The sequence below is a fragment of the Rhinolophus sinicus genome, linkage group LG07, assembly GCF_036562045.2.
Source record: "Rhinolophus sinicus isolate RSC01 linkage group LG07, ASM3656204v1, whole genome shotgun sequence".
NCBI lineage: Eukaryota > Metazoa > Chordata > Mammalia > Chiroptera > Rhinolophidae > Rhinolophus > Rhinolophus sinicus.
In genome coordinates this window covers 2,368,806-2,385,877 of record NC_133757.1, presented here as the reverse complement: position 1 = coordinate 2,385,877, position 17,072 = coordinate 2,368,806, and the positions used below count along the sequence as shown (strand labels likewise).

Below are 17,072 nucleotides of genomic sequence, written 5' to 3'. Positions count from 1 at the left end.
TGAGTTTGTAATAATCCCTATTTCCAAGGAAAAATATTTGCACAATACTTAGTCATTGTGTCATTTGTAGATAAATTGGTTATGAGTTGGTCTTCGTTTTTATTGAAACATAGATTCTGAGTATAAATGTGGATTTTATGTGTATCTTCTCCATATATATAACAAGTGTCTCAAATCAAATAACTTGAGCAAAAATGATTTTTCTATATTAAGCATTCAGTTTTCATTTAAACACTTACATTTCTCCTGGTCTAATCTGATGCCTTCATCCCCTTTTGCACAGTCAGCAGGTCCCCGGGACCCAGCGCTGGCCTCACCCTTAGCACTCTGACTGGTGCTCTGACTGATGAATTTCCTGAGCCCCTCAGTTCCCGGGGTGCCGTTGACCCTAGCTGTCCCCAGCAGATGACCGCCCCTCCCTGCAGCTCGGCTTCTGCCGTGGCTGAGGGATAGCTCAGCATCAGAGGAATAGAGGAGTTTCAGAGACAGGTGCCGACTGAACGTCCGGCAGCGTGCCTACCTGCAGATGGGACCTGACCTGCCTGTTGCCTTCTCTTCTGAGACGACACGTGTGTAGGACAAACGTGTGGCCCGGGCCGCTTCCTGAACCGCACACTAAATCCCCAGGGCAGGACAAGAGGAGGGGTCCTGGCGCACGCAGTCCAGCGAGGAGATGGTTCGAGCAGCGTGAGACATGCGTTGGGATGTGGAGAGGACGACAGGCCTGAGTCCGTGTCTGTGACCACATGCATGTGCGTTGTTCCGCCCGAGTCAGTTTCAGGAGCTGAGGCTGGGAAGGGATTTCCCAGAGGACCTGTTGAAGGGCAGAGCTCTGCTGGGTGAGCTCTGCAGGTGGCCTGTCCTGGGGCTGAAGACCAGTCTTGGTCCTTCACAGCTCCAGGTGGAGCAAGTCCTTAAGTTGGCTCATTCAAGGCAAAATTGGTCCTTTCGTATTAAGCATCGTTCCCATTGGTGGGTGGCGGGCAGGACAGAGCTTGCGGCAGATTCTGGGTCGGGCTCAGGGTCGTGTATCCTCAAGTGTGGTCCACATGTAAGTCAGTTTTAGACCTTGACATCTTGAACCATTGTGTAAGCGTTTTGACATCAAAGGGTAGAGAATTCAGCATAAGAGTGGGTGTGTAGCTGATAAAAGCAGGTGCTCTCCTCCCCCTCCTCCCCTCCCCTCCCCTCCCCTCCCCTCCCCTCCCCTCCCTCCCCTCTCCTCCCCTCCATCCCTTCCCTACCTCCATGAAAGATTATCAGGGGCAGAATCTTCTCCTAACGCAGCCTGATTCCATGTTGGGTCCGAGGTTAAATGACCAGTTTCCACATAGGTGACTTACTTCAGTGTTGATTGGGACTCTCTCCCAGCCCTTTTGCTGTTTGCACAGCTCCATCCAGTGACCCAGGCACTTTGCTGTCCATCCGATGGGTGAGCACCTCATCAGGACTGACTCCAGCGTTGCGTCAGCCAAAGGAACACGTCACTGAGCATGTTTACAATGCATTTCCGTCATGGGGATTCTTACAGAGGCGAGGCTGTGTCACCTGGGTAGTGAGTTGAGCGGTACATATACCAACATCGCCCAGTGGCCCTCGCCATGGGGTGGAGTGGACAGGGCAGGCATGGCCTCTCTTTTTACCGGGTGTGGCACTTCCAGAAATTGGATGGGACTAACGTGGAGATCCGCGGGACCGGCCTGGGTCACTGTAGAAGCAGAAATGAAATTGCAGCAAATTGCCCTCCTCTCCAGATGTGGTCAAGAATTCCTCTTAAATGGAAATCGACTTCAAACTTTCATCAGATTAATTTTAATAAAACGTTTGATTCAGTACGAAGCAGTTTGGGAAGACAACCACCCTCCCCTACACAACTTGTTACACATTCAGGTGTCGCATTTCTTGCTTATAAGGACAGTGAAGAAGCGACTTTCTAGGTATTTGCTGATTTTCTCTCCTTTTGGAAACTCAACCATATTTTGCTATTATTCTGATGGGTCACTGATGTTTTGTACACATGTAGCAAAAAGGGAGGTAAACCATCAGTGAAAGTGGAGACGTTCAAGAATTCACAAAGCATCGCAATGTAAATACCAACTGCTGTAGAAGGTTGGGGTTGAAACCCAGACAGTTGAACCCCGAGTGGGATTGGCAGTGGGACTTCAGTGCAAATAAATCCTGTCTAGTCACTGGTCACTTTGTGGGTATCCCCACCTGCAACCTGAGTCTTGTGAGAGCCCTGCTCACGTACCACCTGTGTGAGCACGTCTGGGCTTTGAGTTAATGGGCAGTGCCACCCAGGCCCCTGGAAATGATCTCATGCCTGGAGCGTCCCCCGCTTGTGATGTCTCCTGCCTCCTGGACAGCAGGAGGCAGTGTCTGAATGGACTCGAGCATGTATTTCTGATGTCCTGGGTGCTGCTTTGATAGGTGGGTATGGGCTCCCTCTACTTATTTCCAACAGTGGGGGACAAGGTATTGTTATAGAGAGGTGTGTATCTGGGGCCCTGGAAAGCCAGACGCCCGGCCTCCAAAAGCATCTCAGGTGCATGTCATGAGTTTGCCCAGCTGTCCGCTCAGTGTCCACCTCCCAGTGGCCTCCCTGCGGCCCAGGGACGTCTCTGCCTTGCCTTCCAGCTGACACCTGGGCTACTTGGCAACGTCCTCTACTTCCTCTGCCTTCTGGCTGCTAAGTAAGTGCCTGAGCATCACATTTTAAATTCACATAAGGGAGACGGAGTGGCAGACACTGGCACGCGCACACAGGGACACACAGTGTGGCATCCGCAGGCGGTGGGGAGGGGCGGGGCGGGGAGGTTGGACTGATTTTCTAGGAGGCCGTAGGTGCAGCACCCTGACACCGTGTCTGGGTAGCACAGGACGGGTGCTGAGGGCGTTCTCGTGCCCTGTCATCAGCCGCCTGCTGCCTGTGTTACACGAGGAACCAGGCCACGAGGTCCCAGTATGCTCCAGCTCACCTGAGTGCCCACCCGCTTTTCTCTCCAGGCCTGGGTGCTTCATTTCACAGCTGCCCCGGGGCAAGCATGTCCCCACATGTAAATAAATCGCCACAGCCCAGGGCTCTCACTGCGTGGGCACCTTCCTTTGGGTTTCCCACAGAAGTTTCCTAATAAGATAGTTGTTTCTTTGTCACCTGCAAGGAGGAGGCCCTGTTTGGAGGAGGCTGTTGTAGGTGGCATGTGATTCCGGCACATCCGCTACCTGCCCCCCCCCCCCCCCCCCCGCCAACACTTCTGGGCTTCAGCCCTGAGCCTTCCACTGGAGGGAGCGCCCTGTCCATCCTCCCGGGCCCGGCAGGTGTCCTGTGCGGCAGAACCGTAGTGACGGGATGTGAGACACGCCCCTGAGATGAATGTCAGCATTCTGTTCACAACGAAACGAATCAGACCTGCTCTGGGAGTGGTACCATCTTCCTTTGGCAGCATTTCACTGTTTACTTGCTAATGGATGAAATGTGTGAAAATATTTTTTTATACATTTTCAAGTACCCAACACGTGGAAAAAAGGCCCAAACGCTATCTGTATTTCCTGGTTCGTATTATATTAGGTTCCGTGCTTTGTTGAGGGACTTTTCTTGGTATGTGGTCTGTTCTGCAGCAGGATCCTACGCCCATGCTTTTCGTCCTGTCACCAGCTGTCCAGATGCCCCACCTCCGGCCCTGCTGACTGGCAGGTCACTGCAAGATTCAAGGAACCGGGGTGATGATGTCATTTTTCCCTGAGCCCTGGACTATAAATTATGTCTTAACTGTTGTAATTAAGACTTTCAGACCACTAAGCTGTCTTTGAGGGGAAGAACCTGTCCCCTTCTGCAGAGAAATAATTAATTCTTAGAGTATATGGTTTTTTGAAGAATTTACTGTAAGATAAAAGACTGGTATTTTATTCTTGCATTTATTAGTATTTAATCAAATGGAAAGTGCACTTTTGGTCTAGAAATCTTGGCTTCGGCTGCAGGATGAGATTGAATTATTGTTTGAAGAGTAAAAGGTATAGAATTATATGTTCAAGTTATCAAGCCACTGATAGGTTCTGGGCAGAATGTAACTAATTTGGAACATGGAATCTCCTGCCCGCGTCAATCGGTCAGAAACGACGCACATTTCGCTGGCAGCTTGTCCTTCTTGTGGGGGTGGCGTCTGTCCCTGCCAGAGGCTCATGCCACCAAGGCCCCACTCGCTGTTGGCTGCCGGAGCGTGCCTGGGACAGGAGGGTCTTCCATGCCAGACACCCCATCATAAACCACGTCACGCTTCTCGCCCGAGCATCCTTCATGGTGAAATGCTGTGAAGCTTATTCTTTATTCGGGGTAGGGAGGACCGAACTCCGCGGCCCTCTCGGTGGCCCCGCTTAGCACCTGGGCAGACGGACTGGCCGATCCACGCCAGCGCTTCAGGAATTCCAGAAGCGTTTGTACCCACGTTGTGGTTGAGGCTGTGGTGTCAAGGACAAGGGGTCGCTGTGGGGACAGAGCCAGGCGTGCAGTTTCCAGGCTCTCGCCTCACGTGGAAAGGTGCTGGCTCGGGTAGTAAACGGCCATCAGCTGTGGCTAGTTGGCCGTCAGCTGTAACCAGTGAGCCATTGGCCACTAATATAACTGCCGTGACTGCGCTGGTAGAAAATGGGGGCTAGCAAGAAGATGGTGGCTGAGCTAGCAGGAGCGGATTGCAGTTAGCAAGTGAGGTTGGTTGGCAGAGAGAAGTGGACGGCAGGTTGCGGATCGTGTGGCTCCTGCTCCCTGTGTCTCCAACCCAGCCGCCAGGGAGACCATAGTGGTATGACTCCCCTCTCCCCTGTCTATGGCTGTTCCCTTTTGGCCTCACCGTGTCCTGCCTTCTTATGTGGGGAGTGGGAGCCGAGACCCCGCCTGATGCCCAGCAAGACAGGGTGCGCCCTGGGATTCGCTCCTCAGTGGGAAGAAGGATCGGACGGCACGAAACTGGGGACACGACAACCACTGGACTGCCTGTAGGCCAGGGGTGGCAAACTTCCCGAAATGGGCCGGATGGTAAATTTCTGGCTTTCTGGTCACGACTCACAAAGGCCACCACAGACCACCCAGGACGAGCCTGGCTGTGTCCCAGTGAGACTGCACTGTGGACTCTGAAATTGGAATTTCATGTTATTTTCATGTGTCATGAAACATTTTCCTTTTGGCCTTTTTTCAACTGATTACAAATGTAAAAACCACTCTTTTTTGGTTTTTACATTTGAGACCCCCATGCTGAGCCGGGCTTGCCCTGCACCTGCCAACCCTGGTGGCCGTTGTCAGGTGCCCAGGGATCTCTGCTCCTCACCTGGGATCTTACATTGAGCACCTTCCTGATTTTGCAGAGCGTTGATGAAGGGCGTGGGGGAGGCAGGGGGAAGGGCGGGAGGACAGGTTGCATCTGGGCCAGGGTTACTGGCAGCCTCCTTGCTTCCTGTGGCTGCAGGACGTTTCTGTAGCTTTCTTGGAAGCTCGTCAGCTTGGCATTGCCGGTGTGGGCACGCGCTTCCTGGCTGCTTGCTGGAGCTGAGGATTTCGTGAGTCCTGGGAGGCCGGTGGAGCTCAGAGTGCTCACCGCTGTGTGAATGCCCACAGCCTCTGGCTATTGACCATGGACACAGCGTTTTAGCTCCCCCGAGTTAGCTAATTCTGTCATTGACACAAAAAGCACACGTTGGTAACGCACACATTCTATCTGTGTGCAGGCAGAAAACTGACTTTTTCTATCACCTGGTTGCCAACAGGCAAATGATGCTTAGCTACTGTGGGTGCTTCCTGGTGGGGGTGGCTTGGAGTCGCACGTGTGGTCAGGAAGAGGAGTTGGACAGGTCTCCCCTTCACCGCCAGCGCTGCTTGTCCAGGAAGTGTGTTGTCCCTCGGAGTTCCCGGGGCTGCAGGCAGGAGCCCATCCCCTTGTGCTCTGGCAGAGTCGGTGGGCTTGGGCCGCTGCGCCTAACTCAAAGATCTCCCTCGATCGTCCCATGAGTGGGTGCTGGTGTGTTACTTCCCTGAGAAGTCGGTTAACTGGGCCCAACTGTGGAGGCCTGTAAGGGATGAGGTCATTTTCTGCCGTGACATATTTCAGTTGAAGCTTCCTAAGACATAACAGTTTGAAGAAGTGACACTTCATTTCAAGCGCTCCTTCATGACAAACTGTCACTGCACAGTCCAGGACTGCTTTGGTGCCTGAAGTGCTGGAACATTGCTAGGTTGTGAGCAGTGTGCTGTTGTCGGCATGGGACGCAGCACCCAGCTGATGGCCTTGCCAGACATTGGGGGTGACCCAGGGAACAGGCCTGGGGTCAGACCACCCGGTCAGGGATGGCCGTTTTCATCACTGATTTTCGCGTATGTGATTCTAGCTGGGGTAACTGAAAGCGAGGGGAATGTGCTGCTTTTTCTTTTCTGTCTCCACAGTAAGTTCCAGCGAATCACTGGTCACAGGTGAAGTTCAAAACATGAGGGTATGAACTTCACCTGGCTCGGGGTGCCTTGGGATTGTGTGTCAGCTCTTTGACCCCCTTCCGAAGATGGGTCTGGAAGCCCTCGTGGGGGCGTGGCCAGACTCCTGCTGTGGAGGGGCGCAGTGCCCCAGTTCACACAAGACTTGGGGTTCCCGTCACCATGGAATCTGCTTCACCTTACACGGTTTCGGGGATATGAAGGGTCTTCTAATTTGTTCCAATTATAAAAAGGGTTGAGGAGTTTTCTGTTTCATTTTAAACAAAGCAGACACAGTCCTGTCACCTTTAAAATATGGGAGGAGGGTGCGCTGGTGTTTGAAGCCGTGGGTTCCAAAGTGTTTCCTACTTCACAGGGAGGGCTACTGTCGTGGGGCCGACACTGCCTATAACACTCTCCTCAGAAGCCCGCGATCCTGGAGTTGGGGTCACGCCCCTGTGGAGCTCTCACCACCCGCTGATGGACTGTTGTAGATTTCGGCATCACTCACACACCCGTGAGGGGCCTGAAAGCGTGTAGGTGTCACCTGTGGCCACGTCTCCGTCGCAGCCTGTGACACCAGGAGGACGGTGTACAGGGAAATGTGCACTGGGACCCCTGGGCCCTCACAACCTGGGACGGGTGGGAAGATGGCGCAGAAAGTGACCTGAAACCACAGACATGGCTGCACGGTGCCCTCCGGCTCCATCACTGAGTGCCGAGTTCTGAGGCCTGAAGTGGCTTCCTGCTCACCTGTCCCCTCACGCCTTCTTGGAGAGCACGAGGTGCCCCTCCTGGCTCAGGTTCCTACAGCCGTGCGGTCATCTGGTGCTTAGACCTGGATAGCAAGACGGGGCAGGGGATGAACTGACCTGGCCCAGGGCTGGTGCTGCCTCCCAGGTGCTGAGGCCCCGCCTGGGTGCAGCTCCCATTGCTGGGACCGGAGGCCCCAGAGGCCCCAGCATTCTGGGCAGGGACAAGTGGGCAGGAGAGTGTCCTTGTGCCAAATTAAGGACTCTTGGCTGCCTCCCAAATCCTGCTGGAATGTCTGTCCTTCAGACGCCTTGTTTTGCCCTCGGAAGTGTAAGCTCTTATTGCAGTTGTGGGCTTCACTCCTTGTTGCAGCCTGCTTCCCTCATCCCCTGTGGGTCTGGTCCTTTGGCTGGCACAGTGACACACTTGTTAAAGAAGAGTTTTCTCCTTCACTAAGTGCTCAAACTTACTATTTCAGTGAATCGCCAGAAACGGAGTGAAGCGTAATAACCTGAACAGACCGTGCCTGAGAGCAGCACTTGTCTGTCTTTCCCCCAAAGCCCCTCTCAGTGGGCAGTGGGGTCAGGACTGCCAGCGCCTGCGGGTCTGGGAGCCCTGCAAGTGGAGAACCTATTTGCAGTCTCCTCATTTAGGCATGAAAATGTTTTCCTCCACAAACCTAATTAGCTAGGTGTGTGTACAGCGTTCAGCCTGTGGTTTCGTCCCTGCGGATCACCGCCCTGTGGCTGGTGGTGGGCACACAGGTGTGAACAAGCTTTGACACCAGGACGCTCCGTTTCAAGGGCAGTCTGTGTGGGTTTGACTGTGTCTCACTGGCATGGTTAGCAGGAGAGCTTTGCATGCGACGTTGTAAACACATGGGTGGCGGTTACTGGTAAAGTTCCCTGGCCTTCTCATTGGGTGTCATGGACCAACTCCTGGCCGGGTCCGGAGATCGTGTGGCTAAACTGTTGCAGCGGATACCTGAGCAGTGTTACCTCCTGCAAATAGTTTTCAGGCGTGCTTGAGGTTCCAGAGTTCTGGAGCAATTTCTACCCTGCACACATGCAAGTTTTACATGTTTTTTCTATGCGTGATCTGTTTCCTATACACACAACACACACACACACACAGCAGTGTGTATTCCAACTGCTCTGTGGTTCCTGTTTGCACAGATTCTAATCATATTTGGGCTTCAGAGCAGAAAAGCAGTTTCATTCCCGCGTCACTTATATTTAATTTGATAATATGAACATAAATGAAAAGTTTGGAAAAGAAAACCGAGTTTTATTTTAAGGATAATATTTAAATGTAGATAGTGCCCGTTTTTACCTAGAAACGTTGTTTTAAAGATGACTGAACATGTCATTAGATGTATGGGGACAGAGCCCCGGAGAGTAGTTTACAGGCTCTCAGCCTCACGTGGAGGGGTGCTGGCTCGGGTAGTAGATGGCCATCAGCTGTAGCCAGTTAGCCAATTAGCCGCTAATATAACTGCTGCGGCTACGGAGGAGAGGGGAGGAGAGTGAAAGAGAGTCGCCGGTGGGTTGCAGACAAAAGGGACAGCAGGTCGCACGTCCAGTGAACCCAGCCTCCAGTGAGACCGTAGTGGTATGACTCCCCTACCTATGGCTCCGTGGGTGTTCCTTTTTGGCCTCACCATATCCTGTGTTCTTGTATGGGGAGCGGGAGCAGAGACCCCGCAGGCCGCCCCGCACGACAAGATGTCCTTTCCTGTCCCTGCTCTGCTGCGCCTGCATTCTCACGTGTTTCATCACATGCCACGTGGGCGCGTCATTTCCGCGACTTGTAGAGCCGAGCGCGTCAATGAGATATGGCTCGAGGGGCAGAGCGGGCCCCTCTCACCTGCCCTGGGCCCCAGGGCTCCTGTGACAAGGATTCTTTACAACCAGGCGGCATTGATCAGGAAGGTGAGGGCCCTTTCCAGCGATAGTAATTTTTTTTTTTTAATTAAAGTTTACTGGGGTGACAATGGTTAGTAAAATTACATAGATTTCAGGTGTACAATTCTGTAATACATCATCTGCATATCACATTGTGTGCTCACCACCCAGAGTCAGCTCTTCCATCACCATCTATTTGAACCTGTTTACCCTCTTCTAGAGCCCCCTACCCCCTTACCCTCTGGTAACCCCTAAACTATTGTCTATGTCTATGAGTTTTTGTTTCTTCATTTGTTTCTCTTGTTCTTTTGTTGTTTTCAGTTTTATTTCCCACATATCAGTGAAATCATATGGTTCTCTACTTTTTCTGTCTGACTTATTTTGCTTAGCATTATACTCTCAACATCCATCCATGTTGTCACAAATGGTACTATTTCACCTTTTCTTATGGCCGAATAGCATTCCATTGTGACAGTAATTTTAAAAAGGCCACCTCGTGTTCCAGCCGGATCCCAGGTCTGGGAAGTCTCTGGAAGCCCAGAACATGAGTGGAGCAGTGTTCCTGGGAATCCAGTGCAAGCTGTCTTTCAATCTGCAAGCTTGGTTGTGTAACCACAGTGCAGGGTTTCTCCTCTGTTGATTTGTGGGTGCATATAAGTGGGTTCACAGGAGTTTAGTAACAAACAAGGAGACCCGTTTCCTTTGCATGTCTGGGTCATGACAGGAGGCTTTGAAATGATTCCTTTTTTAATTAGTAAACTTTATTTTTAGCAATTTTAAGTTTGCAGAAGGTACAGAGTTCCCACATACCTCTAGCAACATGCTGCACCAGACGGCACATTTGTCCACAGTCTACGTAGGGCTCACTCGTGGTGTTGTACATTCTGTGGGTTTTGATAAATGTATAGTGCCCTGTACCCACCATTGTAGGGTCACAGAATCCTTTCACTGCTCTAACCGTCCTCGGTGCTTCCCTGTTCATCCCCCCGCACCCCGCCCCCACTCCTGGCCCCTGGCCACCACTGATCTTTTACTGTCCCCATAGTTTTGCTTTTTCCAGAATGTCATGTAGCTGGAATCTACGGTATTCAGACTTTTGGATGGGCTTCTGTCACTTAGTCATGTACAGTTAAGGTTGCTCCGCGTCTTCATGGCCTGATGGCTCCTTTCTTTTTAGTGCTGAACAGTATCCCACTGTCTGGATGGACACAGTTTATTTATCCATCACCTGCTGAAGGGCTTCTGGTCGCTTCCAAGTTGGGGGCAATGTCAGGAAAGCTGCTGTAAACACCTGTGTGCAGCTGGGTGTGTGGACATGGAGTGACATTTTTGCACAACCTCTGGATCCAGTCTAAGTTTGACAGACCAGATGGCAGTGCCAGCATTTCGCCTGGCGACCACGTCACGTACGTGAATGCATTTTGGTTGTTACAGCATCATAAAGCAAGCCCTGGTGTTGAACGCCTCTTGTGGAAAGTGACCCAGCAAACTCGACCCAGGAGACCCCGGCCCAGCGGCAGCCCCGAGCGGGTCACAGCCGCTGACCGGCCTGCTCCCCAGCGTTTTCCTTCTGGATTTTCATACTTGTTGGGGTCACACCGTCCTCCACCCCCACAGCCGGTTTGTCCTCAGTGGTCATATGCGGTCTGTTCTCCCTTCCAGGCTCTGCCGCACCTGCTCGTTAGGGCTGAGGCTGAGAGTAGGAGGCGTCTCCCGATGCTGCTTAGCCTCTGCTCAGCAGGGAGGCGACAAAGCTAGTGACTATTTCATAAAGGCTTTGTGGGTGTCGTGAGCCAGCCAGACAGGGCTGCTCCCTTTCCCAGGTGCGTCCTTCTGTGCCAGCTGAGCTCCCCCTTCACACGCAGCTGATGGGAACCACCAAGGCCGTCACGGGGACACCCCGGGAAGGCCTGGAGCTCAGTCTGCTTGCTGACTTCGGGTGGATAACAAGGCAGACGTCTGGGTGCCTTGTTGCTTCTAGGAAGGCAGGCGATGTCTTCCGCCCAGCCTCTTTCTGGCATTGCTACAGCAGGTACCGATACTGGAAATGGTTAAAAGGGAAAGGACAGAACTGCTGAGATGGTCCTGGAGGGTCATTTTGGATGGGCGCAGCCAGCCTGGAGACCGACAAGGGAAGGAGACAGAAGACAGTTCTGTGTCGGGTTTCTTGCTTTTCATACAGTGGGAACGCAGCCTCTGGCGCCAACTGCTTAATTCAGAACATTAAACGCCATTCATGTTTAAAGAGAGATGAAACGAAATCCACTTCATTTTTTCCGAGGTCTCCAAATAGGCATGAAAAATCCATTTTTTTCTCCCACCAATTAGTGTCAGCCACTCTTGTGGCTTTAGGTGGATGCCGTACGCTGTGCCGTCGGCTTTGTGTTGCTGCCAGGCGGTGGACGGCAGGATCTGTGCCTCGTGAGAGTGGGAAGCAGCTCTTCTGTCTCTGGCTGTCCCAAACAGATGCTGGTGGCCTGCCGTGTCCCCGTGAAAGCCAGTTAAGCAGCCGGGACTGTCGGCCCAGGTCCACCTGAGGTGGTGGTGCTATGAAGAGCTGGAGGCTTCATGTGGTGTGAGAGGCCTGTGTTCACGGAGGGGGCGGGAGCCTGCAGGGGCCCCTCTAGTCCAACCTACAGCTCCCCAGCGGTGGGGTTTCCGGGATGTGGCGAATTCGGAGCTGGCACCTTTCTCCTTTGCCTGCGCTCTGACTCAACCCCACGGGCCAATGCTCCAGTCGCTCCCTGAGATTGCAAGGGGTTGCTTCATGCAGAAGAGCCAGAGGCTCCGTGTCGGGGAGCCCCCATTTCTGTAACTGTAAACTGTGCTCAGGAGAAATAGATTAAAGGTTGGATTAAAACTTGTTCTCTCCTTTTTCTGGCCTGGAAAGCAGCATAGCACACTGTTAGCTGGAGCAGGTTCTGTTACTCAGTGAGAGAGCCTGTGCACGCACAGCCCTGGTCCTCGTGGAGGAACCTGAGGAACAGCACGACACGCCTCTGCCCAGGACGGGGGACGTTCTCGGGCGCTTTGGCGTCACCATCCGCCCTCCCCACACTCGTTCTCACCCCCCCAGGCCTCTGCCCAGGCTGCTTCGTTAGGTTCCCCAAACCCTGTGTTCCCTCTGGCACCAGAGTCTTGGCACGTGCAGACCTGCCTGCCACAGTCTTTCTCTCCTCCACCTCTCCGCCAGAAAACGCCTACTCACCCTGCTGTGTCGGCTCCTCCTCCAGGAAGCCTTGCTGGACTCCTCAGGCCATCGGAACCCCCAGCGCGACGACGGGCTCTTGCTAATCCTGCAGCCAACGTGCCTTCTGAGTCCTTCCCTCCAGTGTGAGAACGCACAAGTGCCCACTGAGCAGCAGCCGTGTCCCGGGCACCCTCCTAAGTGTGGCGTGTGGCAGTGGATGGGTGAGGACCACTCCAGGATGAAGGAAGGGCTTCCCCAGAATGCCCGCTGCAAACAGACAGGGCTTCCTTGTGCTCACACAAGTAGATGTCACAGTAGACAGCGCTGGGTGGTAGAGGCTCAGAATTGGGCCGGGGCGCCCCAATGTCCTGGCCTTTCCCTCGTGTTCCCTAGATGGTTGCCACAGCCCCAGGCATTGCACCTGCCGTGTCATCTCAAGGAGGGAACAAAGGGGAGAAGATGGTGCCAGCCACATAGTTGTGTTTTTTTTTGTTTGTTTTTTTGTTTTTTTGGGTTTTTTTTTAAATCAGGGCAAGAACTCTCAGCAGACTCTATTTACTCATTGGCCAGAGTTGTCACGTGACATTTGCTACCTGACTTGGAGTTCACATTCTAGAGAAGACAGCACACAGCAAATATACAAAATACATCTAATGAAATTTCATGTGACATAAGTGTAATAAATGGATGTAGGAACGGACTATTGTAGGAAGGTTTCTCTGAGAAGGGGATGTTTGAGCAGGGTTGTGAGTTAAGTGACAGAGGCTACTGTGTCAGAATGGAGGGACAGGAGATTCAGGGAGAGTGAGCAGCAGGTGCAAGGGCCCTGAAGCAGCAGCGACATCTGTGTGTTTTAGGACCAGCGAATGGAGCGGTCGGGGTCCCGCGCAGAGAAGAGGTCAGGCAGGAAGGAGGGGCACTGCTGTGCTTGGGAGCTGTTTAGGTCACGTGTAGGATTTGTGATGGGAAAGGGGGGTGGGACCTGATTTGCTTTCATGCGTCTTCTTTTTATCCAACTTCTTTTTAACAAGAAGTTTTCGTACCTTAGAATTTTTATTTAAATCAGAAAGGTATTAACCGTCCTTTAGGGTGTACATATAGGATTATGAAACGATACACGCGGAACTATCATTTGTACCTTATGTCACATTGGACGTGAATAATTTTTTCTTCTCACAAAAGGAGCTTTACTTGCAAAACCTCAGAAAATGCAGGTAAGGGAAGAAATCGTCCTACTCTGTCTATATTGATGTTTTATAATATACTTTTTTATTGTTATTAGTTTCAGGTGTACAACACAATGTAATAGTTAGACATTTACACCCCTCACAAAGTGATAACCCCCCTCCCCCAATCTACTACCCCTCTGACATCGCACACAGCTGTTATATTTCCACTGTCTCTGTTCCTTGTATTGTACTCTGCTTCTTGTAACTATATGTATGTGTATATTCAATTATAGTTGACATTCCTTATTGTTCAGCTTCAGCTCCAGGTGTACAGTGCAGTGACCAGGCATCTACGTCTTCCCTGAGGTGGTCTCCATAGTAAGAGAAGTGCCCATCGGATACCCTACAAAATCTTTACAACATTATTGATTATATTCCCCAAACTGACTTTCGTATCCCCCGGCAATTTTGTGGCTACCGATTGTGCTTTCTAATCCACTCACCTTCTCCCTCATCCTCACCCCTCCCATCTAGCAACCCTCAGTTTTTTCTCTATGTCTCTGAGACTGTTTCTGATTAGTTTGTTCATTTATTCTATTTTTTAGATTCCACATATAAGTGAGATCATATGGTATTTGTGTTTCTCAGTCTGACTTATTTCACTTAACGTAATGTTCTCTAGGTCCATCCATATCGTTTCAAATAGTAAGATTTCATTCTTTATGGCTGTGTAATACTCCATTGTATAAATGTACCACAGTTTCTTGATCCATGAACTTTTATTGTGGCATAGTTTTTGACTCAGAAAAGTTGCCAAGGCAGTAGAGCATGAATTGCTTCTTGACGGTCATTTTTCACCCCCCAGGAGACCATGATTGTCTTGTTCCAATTTCCAGCACCTTAGCCCAGTGGCAAATACACAGCGTTTGTTACACATAATTATGACGGGTCCTCGTTACGCAGGGTCCCTCTGCTTCTGTGCTGGCTCACCCCACCGTCCTTCCTCGGTGGGTGATTTCCACGGTCTCCTCACCAACTCCCAGCCTCTACTCCTACCCACTTGTGACACAGCTGCCTTGGAGCCTCTGCAGAGGCGAACCTGGCGGCATCTCCCTTGTTAGAAGCTTGGGGACCCTCAGGGACAAAGGCAGACTCAACACTGGCCTAACTGGCTGTGTAGCTGGCCCTGGGCCGGGGTTCCCCCGCACTTCTCTCTAGGGCGCCCCAGACCTCATCACCTGCCTCCCAGGTCCCCACCTCATGCCATGTTTGCCTCAACCTGCTTTTTCACCTGCATCTTCTCACCTGCCAGCTGTTGCTATCACTCAGGGTCTCTGTGTCTATGTCATTGTCTCCAAAAATTCTTGCCTGCTCGCCTCTCCCCCGGAGTGTGCCCTGCTCCCCATGGCAGCCGCCCTCCCGACCACAGTGGCCTCCTGTGAGTCCCCCAAAGCCATGGGGAGCCTGCTTGGGGCTGAACTTGGTGCCCGGGCAGGGCTGTGAATATTGTGGTGTCACCAGTGAGTCAGTGCAGCCAGTGTCTCTCCTGGGCCTTGTCCCCTTCTAGGCGGACCCCATTCTTGGGGTCAGACTCGTGGCTTCTGGGTTGGTGTTGGTGGGTGAAGATCCTGTGGGATTTCATTGGAGCCCAGTGATGGGCTGGTCTCTGGAGCGTGGGAGCCCGTGGTGTGGGGTGTCGGGGGCAGGGGCCATTGCACGGCGTCGCCCAGAATTCTCTCGACTTCTTTGTGCCACCGGCGTTCGTGGCCAGCCACGGGCGTGTTTAGCTGTGTTACCTCCGGCGGTGCTTCCCACCAGCATCCGTCTGCTATGGGCCGCCTCTTATTGCCGCCCGGCTCCTAGCCTCTGCGGGTCCCCTCTTAGTGTCTGTGACACCCCGTCTAGGCTGCCAGGCTGCCAGCTCTGTGGCACAATGACACACCTGCTGTTTCAGCCCGGGCTTCCTGTCAGCACGCTGCCTGCCAGGCCAGAGGGCCCCGCGCTGCAGTCCGGAGACACATCAGCCAGTATGTGTCAGGATTCAGCGCTCCTCCAATTGTGCCTTTCGCCTCTGGAAGGACACCGTGCCACACGCCCTGTTGTCTGTGGGAAGGCACGTCACACAGGTCCCTGTGCTGTCTCGAGCCCCATTTCTGGCAGGGATGGTAGAAAATGATGTTGATGTTGCCGCTTTTCTTTTTTGGCAAAGTAGCAGTTGGTGGGTTATGGTGCATTGTCTTTGACTAGCAACAGTTCTGCTAATGGGCTCCAAAGCCCAGAGGCGCTGGTGGCAGGCCAGCCCAGCCAGGCGGCGTCCAGCAGGAGCCGGCTGTGGGGACCAGGCCTCCGTCGCAGGAGAGGTATTTCCTGCCAACACTCACACTCGGGGAAACTGAAGTGGGTCTGATTTCGCTTCTGTGTAACCAGTAAGGAAGTCTAAGGGGCTCACTCCCTCAGACGTCACCTAACGAAGTGGCCAGCTGATGGGACACAGCCTGAAGTGACACATGCCGCTCGTCTGGAGCTCAGATTTCGAACCCACCAGTTGTTCCACTTATGGCCTGACTGCCCCGTTTCCCTCGCTTTCTGGTTGACCCGGTGTCCTGGGGCTTCTGGCGGCCGCGCAGTTCCGCAGAGCTGGTCCTCAGTGTAACGGGCAGCCCGTGCTCTGGCGTGAGTGTACACCGGGCGGACCAAGGGCAGTGCCACGTTGCTGGGCGTGCGGCGCAGACTGGTTCTGGTCATGGGGAAGTACGGTGGGTTTCGCGGTGGGCAGGCCGAGCCTCAGAGTCCTGTGATCTAGTTCAGAACTGCGGGTGCTGGTGTGCTGGGCGTTACTTGGTTTAGACACAGCCATTCCAGCTCAGGCCACACCGGGCTTGGCTGGCAGCCCTTCCCCAAGAGCACGGCAGGCCACCGGCCTCTGCCTGTTGTCAGAGCCTAGCCGCCAGGACGAGGCTCACAGCAAGGACTTTCTCCCCATCTCTGCAGAGACCCACTCCTCCCTCCTACCTGGGAGAACTCAGACAGGGGGACCCTTGGGACCCTGCATCCTGTCACCCTCATCGCTGTCCCCCTGGCCTGCTCCCGGGCCCTGCTCTGCACACTCAGTGTGGCTCCTGGCTCTTCTTGCAGTAGGGGTGAGGGTTGGCTGTGTCCTGTGGAGGACACCAGTCCCTTTCCAGCAGGAGTGCTTGCCCACCTGGCCTGTTCACGGCTTTCCGTGTTTTCCATGATTCCTACTTGACTGATGAGAAACAAGCCTGGGAAGGGGAGTGGACATGCACTGCCTGCGCCCTGCTGGGTCCTTCTCCTCCTGTGGGGCTGATGTGGGCAAAGCCCTCCTCCCCCAGCAGCTGGCCCTGCCCCTGCCACTCGGCCCCCGAGCCAGCTCTGGGCTCCTGCCTGGGCCTGGAATCAGAGGCAAGACAGGAAGGCCGGGCAGCAGGGAATTGATGGTGGCCATAACGTCCTGTTTCCAGGGGCAACGGTGGCAACAGCGCCAGCTGCATGCCTGCAGTCACCGGCTGTCCCCACAGATGTTTCCTGAGGCTCGGTTCTGGCTGTGGTTGGACCGTGGCCAGCCTTGGCTCCGACAGTTTTCT

General features: G+C 53.2%; 1 protein-coding gene across 5 annotated transcripts in view; it reads left to right on the top strand.

Annotated features, from left to right (window-relative positions):
• MGMT (O-6-methylguanine-DNA methyltransferase) overlaps positions 1–17,072 on the top strand; it is a 267,078-nt gene that overhangs the window by 29,988 nt on the left and 220,018 nt on the right. The window contains exon 1 of one of the 5 annotated variants that reach the window (XM_074338806.1): positions 12,388–12,519. The exons of the other annotated variants lie outside the window; for them this stretch is intronic. The gene's annotated coding sequence lies outside the window, so the exon portion shown is untranslated. Of the gene's footprint in view, positions 1–12,387; positions 12,520–17,072 lie in introns of those variants that run through there. 5 annotated transcript variants of the gene reach the window in all.